Here is a 17,455-nt window from a genome sequence, read left to right on the forward strand (position 1 = left end):
TTGTGATTACAGCGGCTGAATGTGATGTCATACAGCCGCTGTGACCACGCCCCCTGTGTCTCCTCCATTGCAGACCCCATTTTGAAGCCTTGCCCCCGCACTGCTCCATCCCTGACTTGGAAATGGAGTGTTGCTGACCCCACTCTCCCCCCCTGCCCCGATTGACAGGCAGAGGCGATCGCATGCAGGCACATGCGTATGCTCTTAGCAATTTTTGCAGTTGGATCGCTTATTGTGATTGCAATCCAACCTGAATCAGGCCCTATTACCTATCACAATGCGCTGCGGGCAGTACAAAATTGGGTTAATATAGGAGAAAAACCCCCAGACCTGTGCTCCTTAACTGTACCTGGTGGCTAGTGGAGCGGCTGCCCAGTAATCAGTGTCCACCCCAGTGCGCACACGGCCCACCCCCTACGGCCACGCTCCCCTTAATCAGCGGCCTCGTGATCCGGAAGGGCGGTGTGTGTGTGACTGACCTTAGGAAGAAACCGGAGCCTCCGCTGCAGTGACCCAGCAACCAGGGCACGGGAGTATACAGCGCCGCTGGGAGTGATGAAGCTGCAGTAAAGATGTCTATTAGACCTAGCCTGCTGCAGCCCTTGTAGATTCTCATAAAACAAGTTCTTCTTTTCTTGTCAAAATTAATAGCTAAGAATAGGCTGCCTGAGGCAGGCCCCTGTTAAGTGGCCTGCTACTGAAGGCACCAACTACAAACTGAGCTCCCTGTTCATGGAAGCGGGGTTATAGAGGAGGATGCGCTGAGCATCTTGGGAACAGTCAAAAGCTTTGAGCCGGTTGGTGCCTCAGATCAAGATCCTACTCTACACCCCAATGTGAATCCTTGTGGAGTCCAGTGTACCCCACAGAAGAAATTAATGTGTCACACCCATTGGCAGCAACCTTAGAATAGCTGCTGACGGGCACAATTGAGAAAGGAAGGGGGGGGGGGGCATTTGAATCCAGCACATAGATGCAATTCAAATATGTAATTTGTACCTTCCTATTTTAAAATATAATGGATGAACCTAACCCTGTGAGAACAATCTTCATGATCAAGAGATCTAATATGTAAAATAAGTATGAGTTGGGATAGGGCTGGGGAGGGTGGCAGCTCGGGCAGCCCCTCCCCCGTCAAGTTAAGGAGATTCAACTGAGGAAGCACAAGGGAACTCTCGTCTGGGGACAACAACTGCAGGGAGACCACATCTTTTCAGATGAACATGGGAGGGCGGAAGGCTGCCTAATACTGAAGCACCATCAAATATCAAACCATATCCAACAACTAGTACAAGCATTCCTGGGGGAAGGTCTGCAGCAGACGGATTTGCATACGGTGATGTCATCCAAGCAGTGGGCCAAAGTTGGCTGGAACCCTCATCTGCATATAAAAAGAGAAAAGGGGCATGCAGGGCATGGCGGCCTTTTGCAGTGCTTGGATGACCCCTAGTTCGCATTAAACACCCCCACCCTCCTTTGGTGTGGGGCTCATGTTGGCCATGCCCAATCCCCTGAAGCATTCATGCTGATTTCTTGCAGCAGCTGGGCACTGTAACAGCTCCAGAGCTGCTCTGTAAGGCAAGTAAAAGGGTGTGGGCCCTGCAGCACCACCTGTAGTTCGCATTGTGCGTTGGAAGGCACAAAGTAAGCAGACGGGAGGAGAAGTCAGGATAGTACACAAGGGCATCCTTTTCTCTTAGTCCGTAAAGGATGCTGGGGTCACATTAAGAACCATGGGGTATAGACGGGATCCGCAAGAGACATGGGCACTTTAAGACTTTCAAAGGGTGTGGACTGGCTCCTCCCTCTATGCCCCTCCTCCAGACTCCAGTTATAGGAACTGTGCCCAGGGAGACTGACATTTCGAGGAAAGGATTTATTGTTAAACTAAGGTGAGCATCTTACCAGCTCACACCTTAAGCATGCCGCAGAACGTGGCATTCAACAGAACACAAGCCAACGGCATGAACAATTGCAGCAAAAAGCTGACCAGAACCGTAACACAACATGTGTATAACCACAAGTAATAACTGCAGACACAGTATGGACTGGGACGGGTGCCCAGCATCCTCTACGTACTAAGAGAAAAGGATTTACCGGTAGGTATTAAAATCCTATTTTCTCATACGACCTAGAGGACCTAGAGGATGCTGGGGTCACATTAAGAACCATGGGGTTATACCAAAGCTCGTGTCCGCGTGGTTGGATGTGCATCTGTCAGCCTGGCGCCTCCTGTCTCCGGTGGCCGGCGCCGCCATTACTGTTTTCATTACCACATGGATTACAAACCAAAACTTCCCTCCAAGTGTCTGCATGGGCGCAGCCATCTTGGATTCTGTCAGCTGATCATTTCCACCAATCTGTTCTCAGTATTGATAATCTGCATAATTGCCTAGCCAATCCCTTCCTTGCTGCAGGTATAAATACACTGTGCCTGAGTAAGGAAGGCGTCAGTGCTTTGGTTGTCAAACCTAGTTCCTGTTTGTCTCTCTCCTGTGATTGTCTTCCAGGTTCCAGCTCCTGTCTCAAGACTTCCACCATAGAGACCCGCACCAGCATTCCACCTGCGGTGTAGCCTGACTCTCCAATCCATTGTGGATTCATCTGTTTCCAGCTACAACATTACCTGCTTCCAGCTCAGCTTCCAGCAGAGTACAGCTTCCCTTAAAGGGCCGGTGTCCTTTCTACACTTTACCACTCTCCACCGGTATTATTATTTCTCCGCTCTCAAGTTCTACATTTCAGTTCATATTTCATCGCTCCCAAGTTCATTTATTATTTAACTGGTTCCAGCCAGTATCCACTCCGTGCTAACAACAGTCTGGTTCCAGCCAGTATCCACAGCAGCTGTTTTATCTTCAGCAACCCAGCTTTTCCTGGAACACCAGCTGGCACAATCCTGGGTTATCTCCATTGCTACAGTCGGGCCTGGTAAGGACTTTCCATCTAGAAGATCATAAGAGCTATCTCACACTACCAGTGCCCTGTGGCTCCTGCCATCCTGTAGTACCCAGGAACTGTATTTATTCTTTGCTGACTTTTACGTTTTCTTTTACTGCTGCTGTGTTGCAGAGTTGTCATAATAAACATCATTGACTTTTATCCAAGTTGTCGTGGTCACGCCTTCGGGCATTTATTATTTATGTTACTTACATGTCCAGGGGTCTGATACAACCTCCCAGGTTCCGGTACATCTCAGCCCCTACAACTGAGGCTGCCTCCCGTCAGCTCAGGCCCTCAGTTGTGACAGTAAGCACTGACCAAATGAATCCAGCCGGAGACCAGGATCAAGCGGCCAGGCCGATGCAAGAACTGGCAGCCCGACTAGAACATCAGGAGGCTGCACAGGGCCACATCATCCGCTGTCTCCAGGATCTCTCTACTCGGCTGGATGGGATTCAGACAACTCTCCGTGGATCAGGCGCGTCTGGTGCGTCAACCACAGTGACTCCAGCTATAACCCCACCCACCTTACCCATTTCTGCTCCACGTCTTCATCTTCCAACGCCAGCAAAATTTGACGGATCTCCAAGATTCTGCAGGGGATTTCTCAACTAGTGTGAGATTCAGTTTGAGCTACAACCTGGCAATTTTCCCAGTGACCGTACAAAAATTGCCTACATTATTTCTCTTCTCAGTGGCTCAGCCCTTGATTGGGCATCACCGTTATGGGAGAGGTCCGTCACCCTTCTATCTTCCTACACTGCCTTCGTGTCAACATTCAGGCGCATCTTCGACGAGCCAGGCCGGGTAACCTCAGCTTCATCCGAGATTCTCCGTTTACGCCAGGGGTCACGTACTGTAGGACAATATCTGATACAGTTCCAGATCCTGGCATCCGAACTGGCATGGAACGACGAGGCCCTGTATGCTGCATTCTGGCATGGCTTATCTGAGCGTATTAAAGATGAGTTAGCTACCAGAGACTTACCTTCTAAGTTAGATGAGCTAATCTCACTCTGCACGAAAGTTGATTTACGTTTCAGAGAGAGAGCAACTGAGCGTGGAAGATCATCTGCTCCAAAATCTTCTGCTCCTCCTCCTCGTCAACTGTCACCATCTAAAGATGAGCCCATGCAACTTGGCCGTTCCCGTTTAACCCCTGCTGAGCGCCGAAGACGTCTCTCCGAGTTTCTCTGTCTCTATTGTGCAGCTCCGTCTCACACCATTAATGCCTGTCCCAAACGTCTGGGAAACTTCAAATCCTAGCTCGCCAAGGAGAGGGCCGGCTAGGAGTAATGATCTCCTCTCCATCTTCTCAAGATTGTAATCTCCCAGTCTCGCTTCAAGTTGCTCAACGTTATCGGAACGTCATTGCCCTCCTTGATTCCGGAGCAGCTGGGAACTTTATTACCGAAGCCTATGTTAAACGGTGGTCCCTACCCACCGAGAGACTTCCTTCGTCCATTTCTTTAACTGCCGTGGATGGCAGCAAAATTTTTGATGCAGTTATTTCTTTAAGGACTCTACCAGTTCGTCTGAGAGTGGGAGTTCTTCATTCCGAACTTATTTCTTTTTTAGTGATTCCAAGAGCCACACATCCTGTGGTCCTGGGCCTTCCATGGCTCCGTCTTCACAATCCTACAATTGATTGGACGACTACGCAAATCCTGGCATGGGGTTCCTCCTGTGCTGAGACATGTTTGTTTAAAGTATTGCCTGTCTGTTCTTCCTCCCCCAGGTCGTCTGATGTTCCACCTCCTCCATATCAAGATTTCACGGATGTGTTCAGTAAAGCTTCTGCTGATATCCTTCCTCCTCATAGAGAATGGGACTGTCCGATTGATCTCGTTCCAGGGAAGGTTCCACCTCGAGGCCGAACTTATCCGTTGTCTCTGCCTGAGACGCATTCTATGGAGGAATATATTAAAGAGAACCTAGCAAAGGGGTTCATTCGACCTTCTTCTTCTCCAGCCGGCGCAGGCTTCTTTTTTGTAAAAAAGAAAGATGGTGGTCTGCGGCCGTGCATCGACTACAGAGGTTTGAACGACATTACCATCAAGAACCGTTATCCTTTACCCCTGATTACTGAGCTCTTTGACAGAGTTAGCGGAGCTACCATCTTTACAAAGCTGGACTTGCGAGGTGCATACAATCTCATCCGGATCCGTGAGGGTGACGAGTGGAAGACCGCATTTAACACCCGTGACGGACATTATGAGTACCTCGTCATGCCCTTCGGATTGAGCAATGCTCCAGCTGTCTTCCAGCATTTCGTCAATGAGATCTTCAGAGACATTCTATACCGTCATGTCGTGGTCTATCTAGATGATATCCTCATTTTTGCCAACAATTTAGAGGAACATCGTTTTTGGGTAAAGGAGGTTCTGTCCCGTCTCCGTGTCAATCATCTCTATTGCAAATTAGAGAAATGCGTCTTTGAAGTCAAGTCCATTCCGTTTCTAGGGTACATTGTGTCCGGTTTCGGACTAGAGATGGATCCTGAGAAACTACAAGCAATTCAGAATTGGCCAGTACCCTTAACCCTCAAAGGGGTCCAGAGGTTCTTAGGGTTCGCCAATTATTACCGAAAGTTTATACGAGACTTTCCCACCATTGTGGCGCCTATTACTGCTTTCACCAAGAAGGGTGCTAACCCGTCCAAGTGGTCTGAAGAAGCCATGCAAGCTTTTCATCTTTTAAAACAGAGGTTCATCTCTGCGCCTGTCCTGAAACAGCCTGACATCGACTCTCCTTTCATCCTAGAGGTGGATGCCTCCTCCGTTGGAGTAGGAGCGGTGTTATCTCAGAGGGCTAAAGATGGCCATTTACATCCTTGCAGTTTCTTTTCACGGAAGTTCTCCCCAGCGGAGCGCAACTATGCCATTGGCGACCAGGAGTTGCTAGCCATCAAGCTCGCTCTAGAGGAGTGGAGATATCTGTTGGAGGGAGCTTCTCATTCAATCACCATCCTTACAGACCACAAGAACGTTCTATATTTGAAAGGCGCACAATGTCTCAACCCTCGTCAGGCCAGATGGGCACTTTTCTTTTCCAGGTTCGACTTTAAACTCCAGTTCTGTCCGGGCTCTCAGAATCGCAAGGCCGATGCCCTTTCCCGCTCATGGGAGCAAGAAAATGAGTCAGAGTCTTCAGACAAGCATCCTATTATAAGTCCGTTGGCATTCTCCACGGTAGGGATGGACTCTACGCCCCCATCAGGGAAAAGTTTTGTGAAGCCGATGCTAAGGAAGAAGCTCATGCATTGGGCCCATGCTTCCCGTTTTGCCGGACATACAGGTATCCAAAAAACCCTGGAGTTTATCTCTAGGTCCTATTGGTGGCCAACTCTGAAAAAGGACGTCTTGGAGTTTATTGCATCTTGCCCAAAGTGTGCCCAACATAAAGTATCCCGCCAGTCGCCTGCGGGGCAACTGGTTCCACTATCCGTTCCCCGTCGACCATGGACCCACTTGTCGATGGATTTCATTACAGACTTACCCATGTGCAACAAGTTCAATACCATCTGGGTGGTAGTTGACCGGTTCACCAAGATGGCACACTTCATTCCTCTCACCGGTCTTCCGTCAGCTTCCAAGTTGGCTCAAGTATTCATACAAGAGATCTTCCGACTCCACGGTCTTCCTGAAGAAATTATCTCAGATCGAGGAGTTCAATTCACAGCCAAATTCTGGCGAAGTTTATGTCAAGTCCTCCAAGTCAAGCTAAAGTTTTCCACGGCTTACCATCCTCAGACCAATGGTCAAACCGAGAGGGTGAATCAGGACTTGGAGGCCTTCCTCCGCATCTATGTGTCCTCCTCTCAAGATGACTGGGTTCAATTACTTCCCTGGGCCGAGTTCTGTCATAACAACCAGTATCATTCTTCATCTGCTTCAACACCATTCTTCACTAACTTTGGATTCCACCCTAAAGTCCCTGAGTTCCAACCGCTTCCAGCAACTTCTGTTCCCGCAGTGGATATCACCTTGCATCAGTTTGCCAATATCTGGAAGAGCGTACGATCAGCTCTGCTCAAGGCATCGTTCAGGTACAAGAAGTTTGCGGATAAGAAGCGTCGAGCAGTTCCTGCTCTCAAGGTGGGTGATCGGGTATGGTTATCCACGAAGAATTTGAGGTTAAGAGTTCCCAGTATGAAGTTTGCACCTCGCTATATCGGTCCTTTCAAGATTGAACAAGTCATCAATCCTGTTGCTTACAGACTCCAGTTGCCTCCCTTCTTAAAAATACCCAGGACATTCCATGTTTCCCTGTTGAAACCGCTGATCTTGAATCGGTTTCATTCCTCACTTCCTCCAACTCCGAAAGTCCAAACTCAATGAGGCGTTGAGTATGAAGTGGCCAAGATCCTGGACTCACGTCACCGTTACGGTCAACTACAATATCTTATTGACTGGAAGGGTTATGGTCCTGAGGAACGTTCATGGACCAATGCTTCTGATGTCCATGCTCCTGCCTTGGTCCGGAGATTCCATTCCAAGTTTCCTCAAAAGCCAAAGAAGTGTCCTGGGGCCACTCCTAAAGGGGGGGGTGCTGTCACGATCCGGGTATCTGGACGCCATTTCTTACCCATCAGATGCCTCCTAAGGCTGGCTCAGCGCTCCAGGACCGGATCCCATCTGTTATCCTGATGTGTACATTCCTGTATTCTCTCCTGTCACTCTGGGACGCTGTCACAGTAAACGCCATATTACACCTGGCATGGCGTCTCCCGCGGCCTCCGCCGTGTCCGCGTGGTTGGATGTGCATCTGTCAGCCTGGCGCCTCCTGTCTCCGGTGGCCGGCGCCGCCATTACTGTTTTCATTACCACATGGATTACAAACCAAAACTTCCCTCCAAGTGTCTGCATGGGCGCAGCCATCTTGGATTCTGTCAGCTGATCATTTCCACCAATCTGTTCTCAGTATTGATAATCTGCACAATTGCCTAGCCAATCCCTTCCTTGCTGCAGGTATAAATACACTGTGCCTGAGTAAGGAAGGCGTCAGTGCTTTGGTTGTCAAACCTAGTTCCTGTTTGTCTCTCTCCTGTGATTGTCTTCCAGGTTCCAGCTCCTGTCTCAAGACTTCCACCATAGAGACCCGCACCAGCATTCCACCTGCGGTGTAGCCTGACTCTCCAATCCATTGTGGATTCATCTGTTTCCAGCTACAACATTACCTGCTTCCAGCTCAGCTTCCAGCAGAGTACAGCTTCCCTTAAAGGGCCGGTGTCCTTTCTAGAGATGAGCGCCGGAAATTTTTCGGGTTTTGTGTTTTGGTTTTGGGTTCGGTTCCGCGGCCGTGTTTTGGGTTCGACCGCGTTTTGGCAAAACCTCACCGAATTTTTTTTGTCGGATTCGGGTGTGTTTTGGATTCGGGTGTTTTTTTCCAAAAAACCTAAAAAACAGCTTAAATCATAGAATTTGGCGGTCATTTTGATCCCAAAGTATTATTAACCTCAAAAACCATAATTTCCACTCATTTTCAGTCTATTCTGAATACCTCACACCTCACAATATTATTTTTAGTCCTAAAATTTGCACCGAGGTCGCTGTGTGAGTAAGATAAGCGACCCTAGTGGCCGACACAAACACCGGGCCCATCTAGGAGTGGCACTGCAGTGTCACGCAGGATGGCCCTTCCAAAAAACCCTCCCCAAACAGCACATGACGCAAAGAAAAAAAGAGGCGCAATGAGGTAGCTGTGTGAGTAAGATTAGCGACCCTAGTGGCCGACACAAACACCGGGCCCATCTAGGAGTGGCACTGCAGTGTCACGCAGGATGTCCCTTCCAAAAAACCCTCCCCAAACAGCACATGACGCAAAGAAAAAAAGAGGCGCAATGAGGTAGCTGTGTGAGTAAGATAAGCGACCCTAGTGGCCGACACAAACACCGGGCCCATCTAGGAGTGTCACTGCAGTGTCACGCAGGATGTCCCTTCCAAAAAACCCTCCCCAAACAGCACATGACGCAAAGAAAAAAAGAGGCGCAATGAGGTAGCTGTGTGAGTAAGATAAGCGACCCTAGTGGCCGACACAAACACCGGGCCCATCTAGGAGTGGCACTGCAGTGTCACGCAGGATGTCCCTTCCAAAAAACCCTCCCCAAACAGCACATGACGCAAAGAAAAAGAAAAGAAAAAAGAGGTGCAAGATGGAATTGTCCTTGGGCCCTCCCACCCACCCTTATGTTGTATAAACAGGACATGCACACTTTAACCAACCCATCATTTCAGTGACAGGGTCTGCCACACGACTGTGACTGATATGACGGGTTGGTTTGGACCCCCACCAAAAAAGAAGCAATTAATCTCTCCTTGCACAAACTGGCTCTACAGAGGCAAGATGTCCACCTCATCATCATCCTCCGATATATCACCGTGTACATCCCCCTCCTCACAGATTATCAATTCGTCCCCACTGGAATCCACCATCTCAGCTCCCTGTGTACTTTGTGGAGGCAATTGCTGCTGGTCAATGTCTCCACGGAGGAATTGATTATAATTCATTTTAATGAACATCATCTTCTCCACATTTTCTGGATGTAACCTCGTACGCCGATTGCTGACAAGGTGAGCGGCGGCACTAAACACTCTTTCGGAGTACACACTTGTGGGAGGGCAACTTAGGTAGAATAAAGCCAGTTTGTGCAAGGGCCTCCAAATTGCCTCTTTTTCCTGCCAGTATAAGTACGGACTGTGTGACGTGCCTACTTGGATGCGGTCACTCATATAATCCTCCACCATTCTTTCAATGGGGAGAGAATCATATGCAGTGACAGTAGACGACATGTCCGTAATCGTTGTCAGGTCCTTCAGTCCGGACCAGATGTCAGCATCAGCAGTCGCTCCAGACTGCCCTGCATCACCGCCAGCGGGTGGGCTCGGAATTCTGAGCCTTTTCCTCGCACCCCCAGTTGCGGGAGAATGTGAAGGAGGAGATGTTGTTGACAGGTCGCGTTCCGCTTGACTTGACAATTTACTCACCAGCAGGTGTTTGAACCCCAGCAGACTTGTGTCTGCCGGAAAGAGAGATCCAAGGTAGGCTTTAAATCTAGGATCGAGCACGGTGGCCAAAATGTAGTGCTCTGATTTCAACAGATTGACCACCCGTGAATCCTTGCTAAGCGAATTAAGGGCTACATCCACAAGTCCCACATGCCTAGCGGAATCGCTCCGTGTTAGCTCCTCCTTCAATGTCTCCAGCTTCTTCTGCAAAAGCCTGATGAGGGGAATGACCTGACTCAGGCTGGCAGTGTCTGAACTGACTTCACGTGTGGCAAGTTCAAAGGGCATCAGAACCTTGCACAACGTTGAAATCATTCTCCACTGCGCTTGAGACAGGTGCATCCCACCTCCTATATCGTGCTCAATTGTATAGGCTTGAATGGCCTTTTGCTGCTCCTCCAACCTCTGAAGCATATACAGGGTTGAATTCCACCTCGTTACCACTTCTTGCTTCAGATGATGGCAGGGCAGGTTCAGTAGTTTTTGGTGGTGCTCCAGTTTTCTGTACGTGGTGCCTGTACGCCGAAAGTGTCCCGCAATTCTTCTGGCCACCGACAGCATCTCTTGCACGCCCCTGTCGTTTTTTAAAAAATTCTGCACCACCAAATTCAAGGTATGTGCAAAACATGGGACGTGCTGGAATTGGCCCAGATTTAATGCACACACAATATTGCTGGCGTTGTCCGATGCCACAAATCCACAGGAGAGTCCAATTGGGGTAAGCCATTCCGCGATGATCTTCCTCAGTTGCCGTAAGAGGTTTTCAGCTGTGTGCGTATTCTGGAAACCGGTGATACAAAGCGTAGCCTGCCTAGGAAAGAGTTGGCGTTTGCGAGATGCTGCTACTGGTGCCGCCGCTGCTGTTCTTGCGGCGGGAGTCCATACATCTACCCAGTGGGCTGTCACAGTCATATAGTCCTGACCCTGCCCTGCTCCACTTGTCCACATGTCCGTGGTTAAGTGGACATTGGGTACAACTGCATTTTTTAGGACACTGGTGAGTCTTTTTCTGACGTCCGTGTACATTCTCGGTATCGCCTGCCTAGAGAAGTGGAACCTAGATGGTATTTGGTAACGGGGGCACACTACCTCAAGAAATTGTCTAGTTCCCTGTGAACTAACGGCGGATACCGGACGCACGTCTAACACCAACATAGTTGTCAAGGCCTCAGTTATCCGCTTTGCAACAGGATGACTGCTGTGATATTTCATCTTCCTCGCAAAGGACTGTTGGACAGTCAATTGCTTGGTGGAAGTAGTAAAAGTGTGCTTACGACTTCCCTTCTGGGATGACCATCGACTCCCAGCAGCAACAACAGCAGCGCCAGCAGCAGTAGGCGTTACACGCAAGGATGCATCGGAGGAATCCCAGGCAGGAGAGGACTCGTCAGAATTGCCAGTGACATTGCCTGCAGGACTATTGGCATTCCTGGGGAAGGAGGAAATTGACACTGAGGGAGTTGGTGGGGTGGTTTGCGTGAGCTTGGTTACAAGAGGAAGGGATTTACTGGTCAGTGGACTGCTTCCGCTGTCACCCAAAGTTTTTGAACTTGTCACTGACTTATTATGAATGCGCTGCAGGTGACGTATAAGGGAGGATGTTCCGAGGTGGTTAACGTCCTTACCCCTACTTATTACAGCTTGACAAAGGGAACACACGGCTTGACACCTGTTGTCCGCATTTCTGGTGAAATACTTCCACACCGAAGAGCTGATTTTTTTGGTATTTTCACCAGGCATGTCAACGGCCATATTCCTACCACGGACAACAGGTGTCTCCCCGGGTGCCTGACTTAAACAAACCACCTCACCATCAGAATCCTCCTGGTCAATTTCCTCCCCAGCGCCAGCAACACCCATATCCTCCTCATCCTGGTGTACTTCAACACTGACATCTTCAATCTGACTATCAGGAACTGGACTGCGGGTGCTCCTTCCATCACTTGCAGGGGGCGTGCAAATGGTGGAAGGCGCATGCTCTTCACGTCCAGTGTTGGGAAGGTCAGGCATCGCAACCGACACAATTGGAGTCGGACTCTCCTTGTGGATTTGGGATTTCGAAGAACGCACAGTTCTTTGCGGTGCTACTGCTTTTGCCAGCTTTAGTCTTTTCATTTTTCTAGCGAGAGGCTGAGTGCTTCCATCCTCATGTGAAGCTGAACCACTAGCCATGAACATAGGCCAGGGCCTCAGCCGTTCCTTGCCACTCCGTGTGGTAAATGGCATATTGGCAAGTTTACGCTTCTCCTCCGACAATTTTATTTTAGGTTTTGGAGTCCTTTTTTTACTGATATTTGGTGTTTTGGATTTGACATGCTCTGTACTATGACATTGGGCATCGGCCTTGGCAGACGACGTTGCTGGCATTTCATCGTCTCGGCCATGACTAGTGGCAGCAGCTTCAGCACGAGGTGGAAGTGGATCTTGATCTTTCCCTAATTTTGGAACCTCAACATTTTTGTTCTCCATATTTTAATAGGCACAACTAAAAGGCACCTCAGGTAAACAATGGAGATGGATGGATTGGATACTAGTATACAATTATGGACGGGCTGCCGAGTGCCGACACAGAGGTAGCCACAGCCGTGAACTACCGCACTGTACTGTGTCTGCTGCTAATATATAGACTGGTTGATAAAGAGATAGTATACTCGTAACTAGTATGTATGTATAAAGAAAGAAAAAAAAACCACAGTTAGGTGGTATATACAATTATGGACGGGCTGCCGAGTGCCGACACAGAGGTAGCCACAGCCGTGAACTACCGCACTGTACTGTGTCTGCTGCTAATATATAGACTGGTTGATAAAGAGATAGTATACTCGTAACTAGTATGTATGTATAAAGAAAGAAAAAAAAACCACGGTTAGGTGGTATATACAATTATGGACGGGCTGCCGAGTGCCGACACAGAGGTAGCCACAGCCGTGAACTACCGCACTGTACTGTGTCTGCTGCTAATATATAGACTGGTTGATAAAGAGATAGTATACTCGTAACTAGTATGTATGTATAAAGAAAGAAAAAAAAACCACGGTTAGGTGGTATATACAATTATGGACGGGCTGCCGAGTGCCGACACAGAGGTAGCCACAGCCGTGAACTACCGCACTGTACTGTGTCTGCTGCTAATATAGACTGGTTGATAAAGAGATAGTATACTCGTAACTAGTATGACTATAAAGAAAGAAAAAAAAACCACGGTTAGGTGGTATATACAATTATGGACGGGCTGCCGAGTGCCGACACAGAGGTAGCCACAGCCGTGAACTACCGCACTGTACTGTGTCTGCTGCTAATATATAGACTGGTTGATAAAGAGATAGTATACTCGTAACTAGTATGTATGTATAAAGAAAGAAAAAAAAACCACGGTTAGGTGGTATATACAATTATGGACGGGCTGCCGAGTGCCGACACAGAGGTAGCCACAGCCGTGAACTACCGCACTGTACTGTGTCTGCTGCTAATATATAGACTGGTTGATAAAGAGATAGTATACTCATAACTAGTATGTATGTATAAAGAAAGAAAAAAAAACCACGGTTAGGTGGTATATACAATTATGGACGGGCTGCCGAGTGCCGACACAGAGGTAGCCACAGCCGTGAACTACCGCACTGTACTGTGTCTGCTGCTAATATATAGACTGGTTGATAAAGAGATAGTATACTCGTAACTAGTATGTATGTATAAAGAAAGAAAAAAAAACCACGGTTAGGTGGTATATACAATTATGGACGGGCTGCCGAGTGCCGACACAGAGGTAGCCACAGCCGTGAACTACCGCACTGTACTGTGTCTGCTGCTAATATAGACTGGTTGATAAAGAGATAGTATACTCGTAACTAGTATGTATGTATAAAGAAAGAAAAAAAAACCACGGTTAGGTGGTATATACAATTATGGACGGGCTGCCGAGTGCCGACACAGAGGTAGCCACAGCCGTGAACTACCGCACTGTACTGTGTCTGCTGCTAATATATAGACTGGTTGATAAAGAGATAGTATACTCGTAACTAGTATGTATGTATAAAGAAAGAAAAAAAAACCACGGTTAGGTGGTATATACAATTATGGACGGGCTGCCGAGTGCCGACACAGAGGTAGCCACAGCCGTGAACTACCGCACTGTACTGTGTCTGCTGCTAATATATAGACTGGTTGATAAAGAGATAGTATACTCGTAACTAGTATGTATGTATAAAGAAAGAAAAAAAAACCACGGTTAGGTGGTATATACAATTATGGACGGGCTGCCGAGTGCCGACACAGAGGTAGCCACAGCCGTGAACTACCGCACTGTACTGTGTCTGCTGCTAATATAGACTGGTTGATAAAGAGATAGTATACTCGTAACTAGTATGTATGTATAAAGAAAGGAAAAAAAACCACGGTTAGGTGGTATATACAATTATGGACGGGCTGCCGAGTGCCGACACAGAGGTAGCCACAGCCGTGAACTGCCGCACTGTACTGTGTCTGCTGCTAATATAGACTGGTTGATAAAGAGATAGTATACTCGTAACTAGTATGACTATAAAGAAAGAAAAAAAAAACCACGGTTAGGTGGTATATACAATTATGGACGGGCTGCCGAGTGCCGACACAGAGGTAGCCACAGCCGTGAACTACCGCACTGTACTGTGTCTGCTGCTAATATAGACTGGTTGATAAAGAGATAGTATACTACTAATATTATATATACTGGTGGTCAGGTCACTGGTCACTAGTCACACTGGCAGTGGCACTCCTGCAGCAAAAGTGTGCACTGTTTAATTTTAATATAATATTATGTACTCCTGGCTCCTGCTATAACCTATAACTGGCACTGCAGTGCTCCCCAGTCTCCCCCACAATTATAAGCTGTGTGAGCTGAGCACAGTCAGATATATATATATACATTGATGCAGCACACTGGGCTGAGCAGTGCACACAGATATGGTATGTGACTGAGTCACTGTGTGTATCGTTTTTTTCAGGCAGAGAACGGATATATTAAATAAAACAAACAACTGCACTGTCTGGTGGTCACTGTGGTCGTCAGTCACTAAACTCTGCACTCTCTTCTACAGTATCACAGCCTCGGGTCAATCTCTCTCTCTCTCTCTCAACCCTAATCTAAATGGAGAGGACGCCAGCCACGTCCTCTCCCTATCAATCTCAATGCACGTGTGAAAATGGCGGCGACGCGCGGCTCCTTATATAGAATCCGAGTCTCGCGAGAATCCGACAGCGTCATGATGACGTTCGGGCGCGCTCGGGTTAACCGAGCAAGGCGGGAGGATCCGAGTCTGCTCGGACCCGTGAAAAAAACATGAAGTTCGTGCGGGTTCGGATTCAGAGAAACCGAACCCGCTCATCTCTAGTCCTTTCTACACTTTACCACTCTCCACCGGTATTATTATTTCTCCGCTCTCAAGTTCTACATTTCAGTTCATATTTCATCGCTCCCAAGTTCATTTATTATTTAACTGGTTCCAGCCAGTATCCACTACGTGCTAACAACAGTCAGGTTCCAGCCAGTATCCACAGCAGCTGTTTTATCTTCAGCAACCCAGCTTTTCCTGGAACACCAGCTGGCACAATCCTGGGTTATCTCCATTGCTACAGTCGGGCCTGGTAAGGACTTTCCATCTAGAAGATCATAAGAACTATCTCACACTACCAGTGCCCTGTGGCTCCTGCCATCCTGTAGTACCCAGGAACTGTATTTATTCTTTGCTGACTTTTACGTTTTCTTTTACTGCTGCTGTGTTGCGGAGTTGTCATAATAAACATCATTGACTTTTATCCAAGTTGTCGTGGTCACGCCTTCGGGCATTTATTATTTATGTTACTTACATGTCCAGGGGTCTGATACAACCTCCCAGGTTCCGGTACATCTCAGCCCCTACAACTGAGGCTGCCTCCCGTCAGCTCAGGCCCTCAGTTGTGACAGCTTCCCCTTGCTATAAACATGGTTTGTACTCTTTTCCATGTGCTCCCAGATCTTTCAAACAATTAGTGTGGTCAAGAAAGTTCTGTTTGAAAAGAAACAAACATTTACTGTCATTTCTATGCAAATGAGCTTACATTAAAGCACACTCGTTCTATCTTTAAACCGATAAAATAAAACCCCAATAAGATGGGGCATGCAAAAATTGAGATAAAACTCAGTTTTGCTCCTCTCCACGGAAATCTTTAGTAAAAGGCGAAAGATTTGTTCGTTCTGAAGAGAAACCACAGCATGACCAAGATTCTACCTGTCGCCTGAGTGCCATGCCAGCAGTCCTCATTCAGCTCAAAGTGAGCACCAACTTTGAAAGAAAGAAAGCAGATTTCTCACCAGGCTTCCCCTTGCTATAAACATGGTTTGTACTCTTTTCCATGTGCTCCCAGATCTTTCAAGCAATTAGTATAGTCAAGAAAGTTCTGTTTGAAAAGAAACAAACATTTACTGTCATTTCTATGCAAATGAGCTTACATTAAAGCACACTCGTTCTATCTTTAAACTGATAAAAGAAACCCCAATAAGACGGGGCATGCAAAAATTGAGATAAAACTCAGTTTTGCTCCTCTCCACGGAAATCTTTAGTAAAAGGCGAAAGATTTGTTCGTTCTGAAGAGAAACCAGAGCATGACCAAGATTCCACCTGTCGCCTGAGTGCCATGCCAGCAGTCCTCATTCAGCTCAAAGTGAGCACCCAATTTGAAAGAAAGAAAGCAGATTTCTCACCAGGCTTCCCCTTGCTATAAGCATGGTTTGTACTCTTTTCCATGTGCTCCCAGATCTTTCAAGCAATTAGTATGGTCAAGAAAGTTCTGCTTGAAAAGAAACAGGCATTTATTGTCATTGTTATGCAAATAAACTTACATTAAAGCTAACAAGAAAGCACACTCGTTCTGTCTTTAATCCGATAAAAGAAACCCCAATAATATGGGGCATGCAAAAATTGAGATAAAACTCAGTTTTGCTCCTCTCCACGGAAATCTTTAGTAAAAGGCGAAAGATTTGTTCGTTCTGAAGAGAAACCAGAGCATGACCAAGATTCCACCTGTCGCCTGAGTGCCGTGCCAGCAGTCCTCATTCAGATCAAAGTGAGCGCCCAATTTGAAAGAAAGCAGATTTCTCACCTGTCTTCTCCTTGCTATAAGCATGGTTTGTACTGTATTCCATGTGCTCCCAGATCTTTCAAGCAAGTAGCATGGTCAAGAAAGTTCTGTTTGAAAAGAAACAAACATTTACTGTCATTTCTATGCAAATGAGCTTACATTAAAGCACACTCATTCTATCTTTAAACCGATAAAAGAAACCCCAAAAAGATGGGGCATGCAAAAATTGAGATAAAACTCGGTTTTGCTCCTCTCCACGGAAATCTTTAGTAAAAGGCGAAAGATTTGTTCGTTCTGAAGAGAAACCAGAGCATGACCAAGATTTTTATCTGAAAATATGTGTTCTCCCTGCAGTTGTTGTCCCCAGATGAGAGTTCCCTTGTGCTGCCTCAGTTGAATCTCCTTTACTT

General features: G+C 47.4%; 4 non-coding genes across 4 annotated transcripts; all 4 read right to left on the minus strand.

Moving 5' to 3' along the window:
* Positions 1 to 16,065: 16,065 nt before the first annotated feature.
* Positions 16,066 to 16,181, minus strand: LOC135033437 (U5 spliceosomal RNA). Its single transcript, XR_010228802.1, has one exon. It is a non-coding gene; the product is annotated as a U5 spliceosomal RNA (small nuclear RNA).
* Positions 16,182 to 16,455: 274 nt separating this feature from the next.
* Positions 16,456 to 16,571, minus strand: LOC135033431 (U5 spliceosomal RNA). Its single transcript, XR_010228796.1, has one exon. It is a non-coding gene; the product is annotated as a U5 spliceosomal RNA (small nuclear RNA).
* Positions 16,572 to 16,857: 286 nt separating this feature from the next.
* Positions 16,858 to 16,973, minus strand: LOC135033427 (U5 spliceosomal RNA). Its single transcript, XR_010228792.1, has one exon. It is a non-coding gene; the product is annotated as a U5 spliceosomal RNA (small nuclear RNA).
* Positions 16,974 to 17,243: 270 nt separating this feature from the next.
* On the minus strand, positions 17,244 to 17,359 carry LOC135033429 (U5 spliceosomal RNA). Its single transcript, XR_010228794.1, has one exon. It is a non-coding gene; the product is annotated as a U5 spliceosomal RNA (small nuclear RNA).
* Between the last annotated feature and the right edge of the window lie 96 nt (positions 17,360 to 17,455).

Source organism: Pseudophryne corroboree, unplaced genomic scaffold (assembly GCF_028390025.1).
Source record: "Pseudophryne corroboree isolate aPseCor3 unplaced genomic scaffold, aPseCor3.hap2 scaffold_571, whole genome shotgun sequence".
Taxonomy (NCBI): Eukaryota; Metazoa; Chordata; class Amphibia; order Anura; family Myobatrachidae; genus Pseudophryne; species Pseudophryne corroboree.